The 16,013-nt window shown below is 44.0% G+C and overlaps 1 protein-coding gene and 1 non-coding gene across 7 annotated transcripts in view; both read right to left on the minus strand.

Moving 5' to 3' along the window:
• KCNA5 (potassium voltage-gated channel subfamily A member 5) overlaps positions 1 to 16,013 on the minus strand; it is a 198,906-nt gene that overhangs the window by 179,003 nt on the left and 3,890 nt on the right. The window lies entirely within an intron of this gene.
• Positions 12,945 to 13,019, minus strand: LOC139585354 (small nucleolar RNA SNORD66). The gene has a single exon (XR_011677052.1). It is a non-coding gene; the product is annotated as a small nucleolar RNA SNORD66 (small nucleolar RNA).

Genomic DNA, 16,013 nt, shown 5'->3' on the forward strand with positions numbered 1-16,013 from the left:
CTCAGTTCTGACCCCTGTGAAAAAGGAAAAATAAGAGACCACCAACCAAGTGTCTTCTATTGTGTCAGGACTGGGACTTACTGGTTTTGAGTAAGATATTGGCAAATACCTAAAGTGCACCCTTTGGCTGCCATGGCAAGGCCTAGATTAACTCTTTCACCTCCAGCTTAATTAGACCAGCCTTGGTATGTTCAGCAGTATCAGAGCAATGTTTCTGTGGCATTGCCTTTCCTCTGTTCCTGCTCCCACACAGGCTGTGTGAGCACAGACTTTTGCTCTGTGAACTGGGAATGTAGACCAGGAGCACCTTGCCATCAGAAAAAACACAGGCTTTATTGAAACAACAGCAACTCCCCTCATGAAATGCAGCATAGGGTCGGGTTTGCCTATGACAAAGGCAAATTTAGGCTGGCACAAGGCAGTGTTGAGTCTGACAGTGTGTGACTTCCACAGGTGCTGCTAGAGCTTGTGGGAGGTGTTGCTGTGACTCATGGAGGCTAGCAGAACTAACAGGGCAGCATGGTGAGACAGCCTTGTTAATGACTCTGGTGGCTGTAGGAAGAACCAGGCCATTCACAAACTGAAAAGGGACAAAAGATTTTTCAGGAAAGTGCATGGGAGCAGCCACAGCTTCTATGGGCAACTGTGCCAGGGCCTCACCATCCTCACAGGCAACAATTTCTTCCTAACAGCCAATCTAAACCTGCTCTCTGTCAGTGTGAAGCCATTTCCCCTTGTTCTGACACTACATTTGTAAAAAATTTCTCTCCATCTTTGTCCCTTCAGGTACTGGAACAGATTTGTTCCTGTGAAGCCTGCAACTGCTTCAAGAAAGGCTGAATGTCCCCTCTCTGTGACACAACTGGTGTAATCATGGTAGAAGACCAGGCAAGTCCCCCTGGTGCTTGTGTTCCACTGAATATTTTAATTTTCTTTGGAAAGACAGAAATGAGACAGAGTAGTCTACCAATGATCAATTCATTCACAGTAGTTAGGATAAAAGGAATGTTGAGATTCTTCAGAGAAAGAGGAAAAAGCTGGGTGAACATGCAGCAAAACGGCCAGTTGAATTTGCAGCTGCATAACGTGTTAGAAAAAATCCTCACATATATCACAGAGATCTAAATTTTTGTCTGAGTTCTGAATAAAAACATTCTGGGTATTTATAGTGATGCTGGTTAAAAAGAAGCCAGCCCAGATTTAAATCTGAATCAGGCTAAAACTTAACCAACAGTGAATATTCAAGAGACCTGGCTGCCACCACTTAGAATTTAGAGTCAGTGCTCTAAATTCCACCTATGAGAGACCACCAGTAAAGAGTTTCACTACGTGCAAAGTGAAGGCTTGAGTTCACTACACAGGGTGCAGTCACAGCTGTAATGGTGACAGGATGCATGAGAAAAAGAGAGTGAAAGTGAAAATATCATCTTTACAGTAATCTGTGGATCAGCCCATTTTAGGATCCAGCTTTAGGTGCTGGAGCTTAAAGCTGGCTAAGAAGCCTTACAGGAGATGTGTGAATGATCCACAGCAGAAAATTTAAAAGCAGGTAAAGGAATTACTTTCTAACAAAAGATGTAATTAGGTTACGGAACTTAGTGACAGAGGTAATCAGAGAAGCCAAAAACTGAACTGGATTCCAAAGGGCCAGGACACTGAAGGAAATACGCAGACTATAAATTACAAAAAATAAAAACATGGAATAGATTGCTATTCCAGCTATCTTTTCAATAATCTGGCATGCTGTGAATCTACAAAAGGTCTTTACGTATCAGTTCAGCACTTGCAACCCTTTCCTTAAGGAAAGTACAAAAGTGCCATTTGCCTAGATCGTTTCCACCTTCTCCAGCTCCATTTTTCCCAGTTTAAGCATTATGGACTGGCAGTGATACCCAGCCTTATATAAGAGACCACAGAAACAGATTGATTCATAATTTAGGCTCCAAGCTGACAGTGGGGAATAACTGCCTCATCCTGATCCTTTTCAAAAGTGATTTTTGCCACCAGTTCAAAAAACAGGGCTCAGACAAACCCTTGCTCCATCCAACCAGCAGTGGGAAAGTTTACCAAAATCAGCACCAGTGCTATTTCATCCTCTCTCTGTCTGCTGAAGCCAGTTGCAAAACATCCATTCAATTCTACAGCAGATTAGGTCTTCAGAGTCGAAACACAATTTGAATCAAGTAAGGGTGGAGTGGGCATCTCTCTGGCCCAAATTCCAGTCACAGAATCACAGAATGGTTTGGGTTGGTAAAGATCATCCAGTTCCAACCCCCTGCCATGGGCAGGGACTCCTTCCACTAGCCCAGGTTGCTCCAAACCCCATCCAGCCTGGCCTTGAACACTTCCAGGGATGGGGCAGCCACAGTTTCTTCTCTGGGAAACTTGTGCCAGGGCCTCACCATCTTCACAGGGAACAATTTTTTCCTGATATCCAATCTAAACCTGCTCTCTGCCAGTGTGAACCCATTGTCCCTTGTCCTGTCAGTCCAGGCCCTTGTCAAGAGTCTCTCTCCATCTTTCCTGTGGGCTTCCTTCAGGTCCTGGAAGGCCACAGTGAGGTCACCCCAAAGCCTTCTCTTCTCCAGGCTGAACAACCCCAATTTTCTCAGCCTTTTTGTATGGATGTTGATCATCCCCCTACTGGATTGATCCCAGGGGTTAGTGCTCTGCAGTTAAGAATGGGAAAGGTTTTTTCATCCCTTCTAGGATTAAGTTATTCTTCATTCAATGCCTATGAAATTCGGCAACAGCTACGAAACAAGTGGTGTTGAGCAGCACAGGTCACTCTCAATGCCACCTGTACTTCACCATGGGTGATACCAATGGCCCTCAACACTCACAGCTGATAAAAGGAATGCAGCTCATCAAAAAAATGTTGCTCAGCACCTTGTTGAAGTGTTCCCTTGTGAGGACAACAAATTATGGAGATGGCATGTCTGTTTGCAATGACTTCAGTGTCCTCCCTGACTTCTGAGATGACATTTAAAAATGGGGACTGTCTACCAAGGAAAAAGCCATGTTTGCCCTGGTTAGTCCCTGCACAGCAATTCTTCTTTAAAATAATAGAGATTAAATTTGTTTTGGTATTCCAAAATGGACTACGTTACTCATAAATCAGGCCTACCCTTATTCCACATGTGATTATCCACAAAGGTGTGTGCAACATTTTGAGTCATTGTAATTAAGAACTATATTTTTCTGATTCCCATTCAGATCATGCTTCCCAAGTGTTCCCATCTAGGTGAAACCTTACGGATTTAGAAAAAAAAACCTCTCCAATCTCCGGTCATTCTCTAGAGAAGAAAAATTGCTGTAAATTCTTGCCTGTACAATCTGAAGAGCCACAGTAATGTCCCTTTTACATTCACTGCAATTTCCACAAAAAAATGTAGCAGGAGCAAAATAGGTCAAAATTCTGCAACAGGAACTACAAGATGATTTTCAGAACATACATGTGTTGTGGCAAAGCCCCAGATACACTTCTGTTCCCAAATTTGATTTATCACGTAGTTATAACAAAAGGTAAGGCTCAGTTATGGTGGATTTTGCCTTTTCTTTTTTCTATTTTCTTTTTTTTTTCCATTTACTTTTTTTTTTTTTTTTTTTTTTTTTCATTTTCTGGAAGATATGCTTTTGTAAGACATTTCTTGCTTTTAGCCTGTGTTCTTAGAGCATTATTTTGAAAAGCCACTGGGCAGATGGTCCCCAAATGTGAGTTAATAACTTGTAGGTAGCTTTTGGGGAAGCTTTTTGAAATCCCTTCATGCAAAATGATTTCACAAACTGCCTGCATGCCATTCTTTAGCTATTTGAACCGACTATTTCAAAATGGTCAAGATAAAAATGGAAGATTACATTCTATTTGTTTTGCAGCAGGCGGCTACACTTATTTCACCATGGTGAAAGAACATAAAGGGAAAATAAAGCACATACATGGCTTTCACTGAACATTTTTCTAGATGTGTAAGCCATGACAGACTTCAAGGTGAGGATGTTTGGGCCTCTACCTCTCTTCTGCAGCAGTTCCCACCTTTCAAAATCAGGTTGGTTTTTGAGAGAGGCTGAATGTTCAACACAGGCTGAGTGTTCAACAGTCATGACTCAGACTGCACAGCATCGTAAGAATAATGTAAAAATCGGATTTCAAACAGGATGCTCTTCTTCTTCCCCACTGATTTGGTACAGAAACCGTGTGCTTTGCATAACATAAAGTCAGAAGTGTTGATTTTTTCTGGTCTAGTGAGCATTTCATCACTGGTTTTGAACAGATTTCACCAGAAATCCATCACTGACAAAATTCTGCAGCCTTTCTTAACAATGGCAGCAAATCAAATGCCTTCTGATCCTCACCCAGATTTGCCTGTGTGTGAACCAATCAAGGATGATTGCCCCTCTCTCCAGGGTGATTCATAGCTTTAAAAAATAGAACAAAAACATAGACTATTTTCAGTTGGAAAGGCCCAACTATCTGAGCACTCCTCTCCCAGTGTATATTGCCCAGCATTCCCCTGTTCCAGGCACAGAATCCAGCATTTGTTATTGTTAAATTTCACCCCATGGCTCACAGACCAAATTTCCAACCTCTCAAAGCCTCCTGGCCCTGTAGAAAGTCAATAGCACCTCCCAGTTTGGTGCCACCAGCAAATTTCTCATGTTGTGTTCAAATGCTGCATCCAGGTCACTGATAAATAACTGAACAAGACTGGCCCTAGACTTGAGCCCTCAAGAAACAAGGCCCAAGGTATAAAAAGCCATCAGCTCAGAGCCCCAAACTGATACTTAAAGCAATTGGTGTTTTTCCCTCAAGCACAGCAAACCCTCACACCTTAAGGGACCAGGAAGTGACACTTCCTTCAGGGGCCAAAGTTTTGAGGACAAAGGACAGCTCTGAGATGCACTTTCCTTTCAGAAGTCACACATTGCTAATAGATATGCACCTATATTTTCTTTTTAAAACACCCAGCTGCTTCACTGCTCACAGAGAGAAAATACATGAGGGCTACGAGCCACATTTTATATGACATCACTGGAAGGGTCTAATCCAGAAACTCCATGATGGCCACAGCCTAAAAATGTAAACAAAGATCCATTCTTATGAACTCTTCCCTGGAAAAGCCTCCCCTCTCTTCCTCCTGCCCCTTCAAGCTTACCACTGCAGTGCAGCAGAAAAGGAGACAAGCTTTAAGCACAAGGTTTTCTTTCCTCAACATTTAAAGGAAGGAGGGAGGAAGGAAGTGTCAGAAGGAAGTGTTGGAAGGAAGTGTCGGAAGTGTCGGAAGTGTCGGAAGGAAGGAAGGAAGGAAGGAAGGAAGGAAGGAAGGAAGGAAGGAAGGAAGGAAGGAAGGAAGGAAGGAACTCTGCCTCAAGATACAAGGCACCGTTTGCCTTATTTCTCAGCACAACTCTGCTTCTTGCTGTTACCCTGTAAATCCCATCTAATTGGCATTTGTAGCACTTCAGAGAAGTCTGTGAACATACCATGGTCTCTCCTGTGTTGAGAGAGCAACAGTTTAGGACAGGTCATGCCACAGCTTTTTCTTAAGAGAAGCAGTTTTAATTCCAGTCTTTCTTTCCCCAAGCAGCCAGCTACCTTTTCAAAAGCTGTAAAAAGAAGAAGCCTTAGCTTCTTCAAGGCCAGTGTCCTTTTATCAAAGCTGGTTGCAAGTGGCTAACAAGTCCAAAAGCTACTGATGAACAAAAGAGTGACTAAAAACCCACCAAACCCTTCTCCACACCAAACCCAGCTCAGTCCACTGCTGTCTGCAGAGCTGATATAAACTTATTTCTGCAGTGTTCCGCAGAGCCAACTGTATGTGAAAATAGCTGTACCCAAATTTGCTGCTAAGGCCACCACTAAGCCACGGTGTCCTTGTGTGGGGAACTGTCCCCAGCACAAGCCAAGCCTGGGAGCCCTACTGGGGCCAGAACATGTACTCCATGGCACATATTGGCATCACCAGCAACCCTGCTGAAGGGTGCTTTCAACTCTTGCATCCAGGTGGTTGATAAATATGTTGAAGACGACTGTTCAATAAGGAGCACCAGGCACAGCCCCATCCACTCAGCCTGGAGTATGGAAATCAGCAGGGAGATGATGATGAGGCAGAGCCTGCTGAGCCTGCAGAAGAGAGAGAGGGATGTGTGCTGGGATGACTTTATGATGCTCATATCCCCATTTGTCTGTTTAGCCCAGAAATGAGTTTTGCACCTTTTAGACTGATTCTGAGAGCAAAGGGGGAAGAGAAGAAGTGCATAGTTTGTTTTCAGGAACTGCACTTGCTCCCCTGCATCCTTCTCCTGGACTGTGTTGTCTGCAGCACGGACAGACAGCAGGACAGATCTCTCCTTTGCTTTTAGTTAGTGTTTAGCTAGCAGAGGCAGAGAAGTTCCCTGGACTGTTCTTGGGAACTGTTCTTGGAACTGTTTAAACCTGCTCTGGACTGAAAACCCAGAAGAGCACTGGCAGCTCGCACCTGTGGCCCATGGGCCCAGGCTGAGCCATGGCATTTCCAGCACCGGAGGGACTGATAAGAGACTGGGTGAGCTGAGCTACAGCCCACCAAGGGGACTGTCTGAGTTTGTCATGTCTTCAGATTGGCAAGACGTTTTATTTTTTAATATTGTACAGTTTTTTTGTGCTGGTGAATGCTTTGCCTGTTAAATAAACAGAGTTCTTCCACTTTTCTCCAAGGAAATATTTTCCTGAACTGTCTGGACAAGTGGCTGCTTGAATTTGCTTTCTAGAAGAACCCCTTTGGACGTTTCTTCGCAAATTTGCCCTAAACCAGGACAGGATGGGAGAAGGATGGTGTGCACAAAAGCACCCTGCCACTGTCCTTGGGATGGCTGATGTGCCCACCAAGCTGGAGGAGAGCTGTGATGGCTCTCTGGAGCACCCAGCCAGGGCTGGCTCAGCACATTCTGATCCTGCCAGGCAGCAGGGCAGGCTCAGCACAGAGCTGCTCCCTGAGCACTGGCCTCAGTGGAGAGCAGCAGCTCCGGGCTCCCACCGAGACCCAGAGCCAGCAGCTCAGTGGGGGCGGCCTGCAGCCCTGGCTGGAGATGGAGCCGTCTGTCTGCAGCGAGCTGATGCTGCGCCCTCAGTGCCTGCCCTGCACTGCCCTAGCCCCTGTGCCACCCCCTGCTAGCTCAGTGTGAGCCTGCCACCTGCCAACAAGGCATTTGCTCTGATGAGGCAGCAAACACCTGCCCCCCACAAAGCCTATAAAAATTGCTGACATTCGCAGCACCACGAATCAGCTGCACTCATCCTCCCAATTCCACCAGCACACCGGGAATTAGAAAGCTGCAGGTTTGGCTCTCAGCAAGCCAGCTCAGCTCTAAGCTGTCCTGTCCCAGTCATGTCAGTACCAAACTAGAAGGAACAGCCACAGGTCAAGCAGATTTGTTTGCACCACTTCACAGCTCAACCTTGGAAAATCCATTTTTTGCCAGGAACTTCTCTGGTCATTGTACCTCCCTCTGGGAAAGATGCTAACTGGCTGTTTGTCATCTGATCAGAAAGGGGAATTGAATATTGCCTGGCTGAGTCACAGCCTGCTGAAATTAATTTCTGCCCTCTCTTTAAATTGAGAAGGCATGTCTGGCACACACCTGAGCAAGACACTTTATGAGCAAGGCTTCTTTTCAGTACAGGTACCTGGCTCATGGTTCCTCTCCAGCAGAGACTAAGACTTCACAAAATTAGCCATTGGCAGCACTCCCAGGATATTTTTCCATTCGCACATATTTCTAAAAATGTCAACTCCAGTCTAACCACTCTCATCTGGGGAGTCTGACATCAGATGTACATTAGCCCAGGAAAAAAATTACCCAAAATGCAAGCCCCTTCTAAAAAGGAAAACAAATTCTAAATATGTTATACTGGCTCCTCCTCTGGGCTCTCTGCAAATGAGAGGAGGAAATTTTACAGTGTGATTTTACAGCCATGATGATTCAATTAGAAAATCAGACAAGGGAATGGGGATGGATTTTACAGGGATGAGAAGTGGATGATATGTGATATTCCTGTTCAGGCCTGACTTCCTGTTTATTTGGGTTTGCTACCCAACATCAGACAAAAAAAGTCTCAGGCAGGACCTTAAGAGCCACGTGCAGTCCTGGAATGAAATCCAGACTGCTAAACAACACTGCATCTGGCTGTGGGAGAGCTTCCCTAGGGAGAAAGCATTTTGGCTTGAGCATTTTGTTCCAGTCATCAGTCTCTGATTATTTTCTCTTCCAAATTTGGACCCTTCACACCCCTCCCCAGCATCACCTGCCTTGCCTGAGGGACGAATGTAGCCAGGACATCATGCTGCCATTTGGCCACACTGAGGCCAGGCAAGAAGTGATATTGTTTCCACACTGTGCCCACAGCACGGTGGAATGCCGTCAGCATTCCCTCACTGCTAAGAGAGATCTCTGTTTAATTTGGGCTGTCAGGAGTCAAGGAAAACAAAGGATGTGACTGCAGAGCTCAAGTCTATCTGAGCAGGATTCCTGGAATGGAATCCAGTTGCCTTCAGTAGGACTAATCTGCAGCTACAGAGTGAACAGAGTGCAGGGTGTGCTTCTGAGATATTTCAAATAAAAGTTTTGATGAATGCTGCAAAAATGGCTTTGCAACTGCTGTACTTCTGGGAAATAATTAGAAAGCCCTCCTCTCTTTACTGGCTCTGATGATGATTGCATCTGCTTGCCTCCAGGATGTGCTTGGCATCCGAATTACACTTTTGCTTTCTTGCAAATCTTCATGTTTTCTACATACACATTTTCACTATGTGTCCTGTCTCTAAATATTAACACATAAATACAATAAACAGAGTTTTCAGCCTTACTTGATGAAACAGACCTCAAGGAGTGATTCCCTGGCACAAAAAGTTCCATCACTTTTTCTAGGTGGTGTACCTCAGCATTCCAACCACCACATTCTCTTGGTCTTTTCTATATCACACCCACACTAAACCATGTGCCCACATATCTGCTGAAGGAAAAATCCCATCAATAGGTTCACTTGTCCTTAGTGGTCCCTTCAGACTGATTTACTTCTCAACATCTTCTTAGGGTGGTTGACAGCACTGACATCTTAAACTATTGTAGTTAGAGCTGTCAAGACCCAAGAATACAGGAAAGATTTTAAATGGAAGTTTATTTCTACTTTAGCAGAAGGAAGTAGGAACTTTGCTTTTTCTTCTCCCTCTGACTATATTAGACTCATGTTTCATTCTCTGGGGACCACTGGCATGTAGGCTCACCTTGAAGCCACAGAAGAATTCTAATGCTGGCTCACTTTCTGCCTGTGCTGGGTGGTCCTTGGTTTCTTCAGCACTAGAATGCAGAGTGTCCCCACCCTTTTTTGTTTGTTTGTTTGTTTGTTTAATTTCCAGTAATTTTGTGATGCACCCTGCTGGACAGCAAGACCAGGGGATATGCATGGCCACCAGGGCCTCAACTGGAATGCTAAGCAGAGTTAGAAGATGCAGTGACTGAAAAACAAGATGCAGCCTACACTAGGGCCAGGCAAACAGGAAAATCCACCAAAAACCAAAGCAACAGTATCCTATTCCCACTGTCAGATCCACTTGTGCTCCTCTGTGTGCGTCTGGAATAGTGTGGTGATTTTTAGTTAAAGTTGCATATAGACGAGTGCAGGTGGAAGCAGAATTAGATAAGAAAAGATTTTGGCAGGAATAGCTGTTCTCAGTGAATAGAGACTGATTATTGTTTAAGAATGTGCCAATAGGGGGAAATGTGTAAAGCTTTTAAGATACCCCAAAAATTACCTGAGGGCAAGAGTCATCAAAGCAGGGCTGTATTTACACCTGCCACCTCCAGAGTTTGAGGGAATGTTCCCAAGCAATTAATCACAATCAACTACACTTCAAGGCTCCTGGCCATGCTGGTAAGTCTGTACCCAAGCACTCTCTTGGGTAGTGCTTGGGTACAGACTTATACTTCCTAGGCACGATGTGGGCATGAGCAGAGGTCAGGAAGGGAGCCCAGCAGGCTGAGTGCCGAACACCTTGTTTCAGAGCGAGCCTCTGGCAGCAGGAGCTCAGCCTGTCTCCTGCCAGCTGGCCTCAGTGCCAGGGAATGGTCCTGGGCACATTTCGTTTTCTAATATAGATGCAGTCAGGATGTCTATGAGAATTTGTATCTCCCCCTCAGTGGAATATCCAGCTTCCTTTTTAAGAACAGAGCTACTCCATTTTCCACTAGCAAGAAGCAGTGCAAATGCTATTTTGAAATACCCAGCGTTTCCAAGCTTTCCAGAGAGACTTCTCTCTCTTGCTCCAGAATTCTGCACTTCTCAGACTCTGCTCCATTGTATGGATGTATCACTGAGATGGAGATACTCTGGGAGACAAGTGGGAATCTGACCCAAATTTTGTTGGTCGCTGGAATTTACTCTGTCAGGCCTGCAGGAAGATGCCAGTGCCTGCCTTAGATCCACACTTCAGCACATTCTCCTGAAGGCAGGTACCTGTATCCTTTCAATGAACTGGGCAGACTTTTAAAACATGATCCTGAGAGATACTGTGCAGGTATTTTGCCCAGTGGCTGAAATCTCTCCCCCAGAGACAACTGTGGGAGCCAGTCAAATGTTTGTATAGCTCAGCTGTGGATTCCTGCTATTCCTTTTGCTTCCTCTGTGGCTAAAGGAATGCTCTCTCCTTCAGAGCACAGAGGCTAAGCTTGAACTAGAGGGCATTCCTTCCCAGAACAAGCTTTGTCACCCTCCAGACTCCCTGCTTCTCTTTGCACCATTCCCTTGCATAATAAAACACCATGTATTTTCACAATAGCCCCCTTGTGCAGCACTGCCTTGAAAATTACTGTTTTCTGAACTGAGAAACTCATACAATTTGCTCTGCAAATTCCTGTTAAATGAATCGCATTCAATCACACCCCGTTAGATTTTCAAATAATTTTAAACAAGACAGAAAAAAGAATTATAAGTTTATGTTGCTTAAATAATTCAAATAATTTTTCACCTTTCCAATCACAGGCATTTCTACCTATACTTAAGCAGGGAGGAGGAAGAGGAAGAATTTTTAAATGTGTTGAACTTGCTTGAGAGCATTAAGTATGGTATAATGTAACCAATCTCTACTGACTGAAGAGAGCAAAGCAAGCCCTGGTATGGATTTTGTGATATTTTGTAGGGGGATTACTGTGTGCTAGGACACCATCACTGGAGTGAAATCATGCAAAGGAAGAAATTTTACCTGCTCCTTGTACATATTACACTCTCAGACCAATGTAGTCCATTTAAATCCCATCTTTTCCTCCAGCATCTTCATGGAAACATCAACCCTGACATGAGTATTTATTATGCAGCTGTACTGTCATGAGAAGAGCTGCAAGGTTCCATTGCATTCCTCACCCACAGGAGTGAGGAAACCACCATTCCTGGCCAGGGTTGGACATGAGATTTAAGAGAAGAGACCTTATATTTCAACATTTATGTCCAAACTGGCTTTATCAGAAGACGGGAGAAGGTCAGTCAACCACTGTCTTGAGAGGGAAATTATTACCTGTTTTCATCCAAGGTGATTCTCCAGCAACATTCTTTCCAATGTCAATTTTAAGACAGTCACAGCTGTTCTCCAGAATATTGCAAATTACAATACACCAAAATTGAAGCACAGAAATAAGATATATCTTTCTTTTTTCTCTTCTTTCTGTCAATCAAGTGTTAAAACTGATTTATTTGGAAATATCCCCCTAATGACTGTGAATTATTTATAGAGAAGACAACTTGCAGTTGACTTGGTAAATTTTAAATTCTATCTGGAAAATTATTAATTTTGCAGTAACCATAAAGACTGTGCGCTAGGAAGCCTAAGCTTTAATGAAAACACTTTGTTGCCTTCTATTAGATCAGGTAATTTCTGGGGCATCCACAGCTTCTCTGGGCAACCTGTGCCAGGGTCTCACCACCCTCATAGGGAAAAAATTCTGCCTAATATCCAATCTAAACCTACTTTCTGTCTGTCTAAAGCCTTCTTTTTCTTTAAATAAGTTGATATTTCTCTTCAAAACTTCTAATTCCAATTAATTCCTTATCAACTTTATTTTTTTCCTATTCCAATTAACATAAAAGTTTTTATTTCACATTATCTCAATGGCTACTATAACCACATTTTTCACAATATTTCATCATACAAATATTAGGTATGTTCTGGTCAATGGGCCCACAGAGTTACTGGAGAAATTTGGTATAATGAGCTGACACACTGATGTCAGGTGGCATGACCAAGGTCCACTGTAGGGTGCCAGCACCCTGAGGTCCCAAATTTAGGTCAGAGAAACAGAACTTTAACAAGCTGATCAGAAGAACTAGGGACCAGTTAATGCATACAGAAAGAAAGTAAAAAAAAAACAAAAACCAAAAAACAACCAAAACAAGCAAACTTCAAACAAAGCAACCAAAAACCAAACATTACAGAACCTGTGAAAAGACTAAATGGCACAATCTAAAAAAATATTTAGTAGTGCTGCATATAGCAAAAGTCATGGCAGAATAATTTTGGAACAATGATTTTAATTGGTCATAGGTTAGATTATTATAAAGACCTTTTCTATTTCATTTTTTGGACATTTGTAGCTGTGGAGTGAGGCTGGTAGTCATTTAGTGACATGGCTAAAGCTGAACCAAAGGCAGGCAGATGCTCTTAGAGCTTCATCTCCCTGTTTCCCTGCTGCCCCTCTGTCCTGCAGGGGAATCAGCCTCATTATTCCTGAGCCTTCCCCCACACCCTGCCTGCCACACAACATTCCAATCCCGATCCCACCGCCAAGTGGCAAGGCCAAAGTCTTGATGAGGTGCTTAAAGCCCTCCTTCTGTCATTCCCTAAATATGGCAGCAACCACCCTGAGGCCCCTGCCAAATTCCACTCCTGTTCATGGCATCTTGCTAAATGGCTGGATCAGATGTCATCAAGGCATCTCGTCCCTCACCACAGCTCAGTGGCACTGTCACATGCCACTAAATGCTCTCCTCATTTGACCTCAGCACCAGCTTCTCTAACACTGACCAGGAAGAAGAATTTCTTCACAGAAAAGGTTGTCAGGCATTGGAATGAGCTGCCCAGGGAGGTGGTGGAGTCACTCAAAGGCATTCAAGAAGCAACTGGACATGGCACTCAGTGCTCTGGTTCAGTTGACAAAGTGGTGATCTGACACAGGTCGGACTTACTGACCTTTGAGGTCTTTTCCAACCTCAGTGATTCTGGGATAGGTTTCAGAAGAGCCAGACTTTATGTGCACGCAAGTGTCACCCTCTGAGAATGCTCTGACATGTGCTTTGCTCCTTAACAGGAGGTGAAGGGCAGTGCCTGGAGAATGTCTCAGTACCTCCACCAGACCAGCAGTGTCTGCAGCTGGAGAGGCCAGGGAACAGCCAGCAGGAGTGCCACGTTCTCCTTACAGAGCCCAAATGAAAAGAGCACACAAAAGAGGGATTTGTTTGTGCTGCTCAGAGCAGCATAAAGTCCCCTCTGTGTGCAGTGACCCCACCAGATGGATCATGGTGCACAGCTGCTGGCATCCAGTCCTTGCCTGCAGAGCCACCCAGAGTCATGCAAGAGACCACAGGGGGAATCTCTCTTCCCTGAGATCCACATTTTAGACCTCTCAGTCCAGCGAAACCCACTCCTATTTGTGCCTCTCTGAGCCCTGTCCCCCTTTGAAAGGTTTGGACTTCCCCTCCCCATCCCTTTCTTTACCCTGCGCCACAGAGCGTGGTGCAATTGTTCATAGAGCGCCGGGAGATGAATGGTGTTATATAACTGCTTGGTACTATTTTATTGTTTCTTAGGATGATGGAAAAGTAAAAGGGAAAAACCTTGGGGTCAGGCTAAGCAAATTAAACTTACATTACTGGTGACCCACATGAACATTCACTTCAGCACTCCCAAGAATGCATTTTAGTGCACAGTGTCCCACATGAGAGGACAAGCCATTAATAACTACAGCATGTGTGGGGTGAGGGAGCTTTTCTTTTGCAGCTCCTAGCCAAAAGAGTTTACAAAACAGTGTTGGTTTGTTGTTTGGCTGGGTTTGTTTGGGGTTTTGATGTCTGCCATGATCTGCTATTCATTAAGTTCTGACATCTTGATGCCTTTGATATGGCAAAGAGGTCTGATTCAGCCTGCTGTTCATTGCAGGTCAGTTAACATAAATTAATAGTGGTTAGGTTGTATTTCCTTCTTGTGATGGGCCTGGAAGAGAAAACTCTCTTCCTGTCTCACATTTCCAGGAGCCTTCTTGGAGGGATTCATTTCTCTCTTATACTCTTCTGCAGCACAAATCTGCATCAGCACATTAGGTGACTGTAACATGTACCCACATATTTACCCCAAAAGCCAAGGGGAATCCATGGCTTCAAGGTTTCAGTCCTGTTTATAACTTATCTTTAAATAACCATCAGAGAATCAAAGAATACCTGGAGCTAGAAGGGACCCACAAGGAACATCCAAGTCCAACTCAGGATCTCAAACCTCAAAATCATAAAAATCAGTGAATCTAAAACACCTGCTGAAAATTGTGTTGGTTTAAGCATGTGTCTGTGCTAAATGCTCTGTTGAACTGGGTTCAGACCATGTTCCTGGTCACATTACTCAGTGCTTGGCAGCAGTACCTGTGATTAGAAAGCAAATCCTTTACTGCCCTATAAGCCAATAGAAATCATGTATTTATTTGTAAAGGTGTCAATACCAAATTTGCCTGAACTGTGCTTAACATGTTAGAAACCCAAGCCAAGCAAATTTTTTTAACCATACTTTGAGAATGATTTCTTTTCTTTCTATTGGAAAGTTCTGTTGTTTTGTCATGGAAAAACACAGCATATTCAAACAGAAGGCTGAATTTAATTTCCTATCAGATGAGTGAGCTCAGGCAGCCACAGGAAGAGAAGGCAGCACTTGAACTTGAGTTCACTTACTTCCATGAGGAGAGAACCAGTTCAGTGAAAGCAACAAAAAGACACAAGGTGGGAAGAAAAGTAAAAAAGGAGGGGGAAAACCAGGCCTTCCCTTTGTGTCACCAAGATCAGCTTGACCCATGTCCCATAGCCCTGATCTATTTCACCTTTATCAGCTTGCTGCACTTTGGAGATGTAATCCAGAACTGTAAAATCCTTACACAGGATTCCAAACAAGTGGCTGTGTGGCCACAGTGCCCCTCCTGCGAGGAGCCAACAGCCCAATCCAACATAACACACAGTTGGAAGACCAAACTCCGGTGGTCAGGCAGGTAAGGGTAGTAGTTTCAGAAAGACCACCTCAAAACTTTATCCCGAAAGACTCACTGCAGTTGTTTGGTGCTTATTCAGGCCAGTCAGATGGATGTGATCACCAAGAGCAAAGCAAAGCACTTGTCTGAGCAAAAAGCCTTACTCTAAGTCCATCAGTGACCTAGGTCTCAGCACGTGCAGCAGAGTTACACCACTTTGTTTCATCTGAGATTCTGCCTCACCAAAGAGCTGATTCTTCACTTCCCTTTGGTGCAACAGCTCCCACCAAGGCAAACTGGAGATCTCCCCAAGTCTGTAGTGCAGCTGCACTGGATGCTTTTCCTGTTAGTCTTGTTTTAGACAGCTCCTCAGCACATTACAGCCTCATTCCACATCTAGCTAAACAAGCAAACCAACTAAGAAACCGACATCTAAAATTCTAAAATTAATGTGAAAGATGCTGTTCTCTGTTATGAGATTCCAATTCCTTCCCCTCAGCCCTGGGTTTTGGGCTGAGCACTCTGTTAATGAAACGTATGACTTGCTTGACAGTTATTTTACTGACTAGGAGAGAAAAAAACATCATGCATTTGGGCATTATCATTAAAGAGCAAGGTCAGGGACAGGAAAGCAGCATTTGTGTCTGGGGGAGAGAATGTCAGAGTGCTGCCCTGCAAAGCTGATCCCAATTTATCTCAGAACATAGATGAGGTACTTGAATAAATTATAATCCCAACTGAGCACTTATTTATATTAGAAAATTTGTTAG

The sequence above is a fragment of the Agelaius tricolor genome, unplaced genomic scaffold (genome assembly GCF_023055355.1).
Source record: "Agelaius tricolor isolate 1412-34295 unplaced genomic scaffold, bAgeTri1.0.p SCAF_74, whole genome shotgun sequence".
NCBI lineage: Eukaryota > Metazoa > Chordata > Aves > Passeriformes > Icteridae > Agelaius > Agelaius tricolor.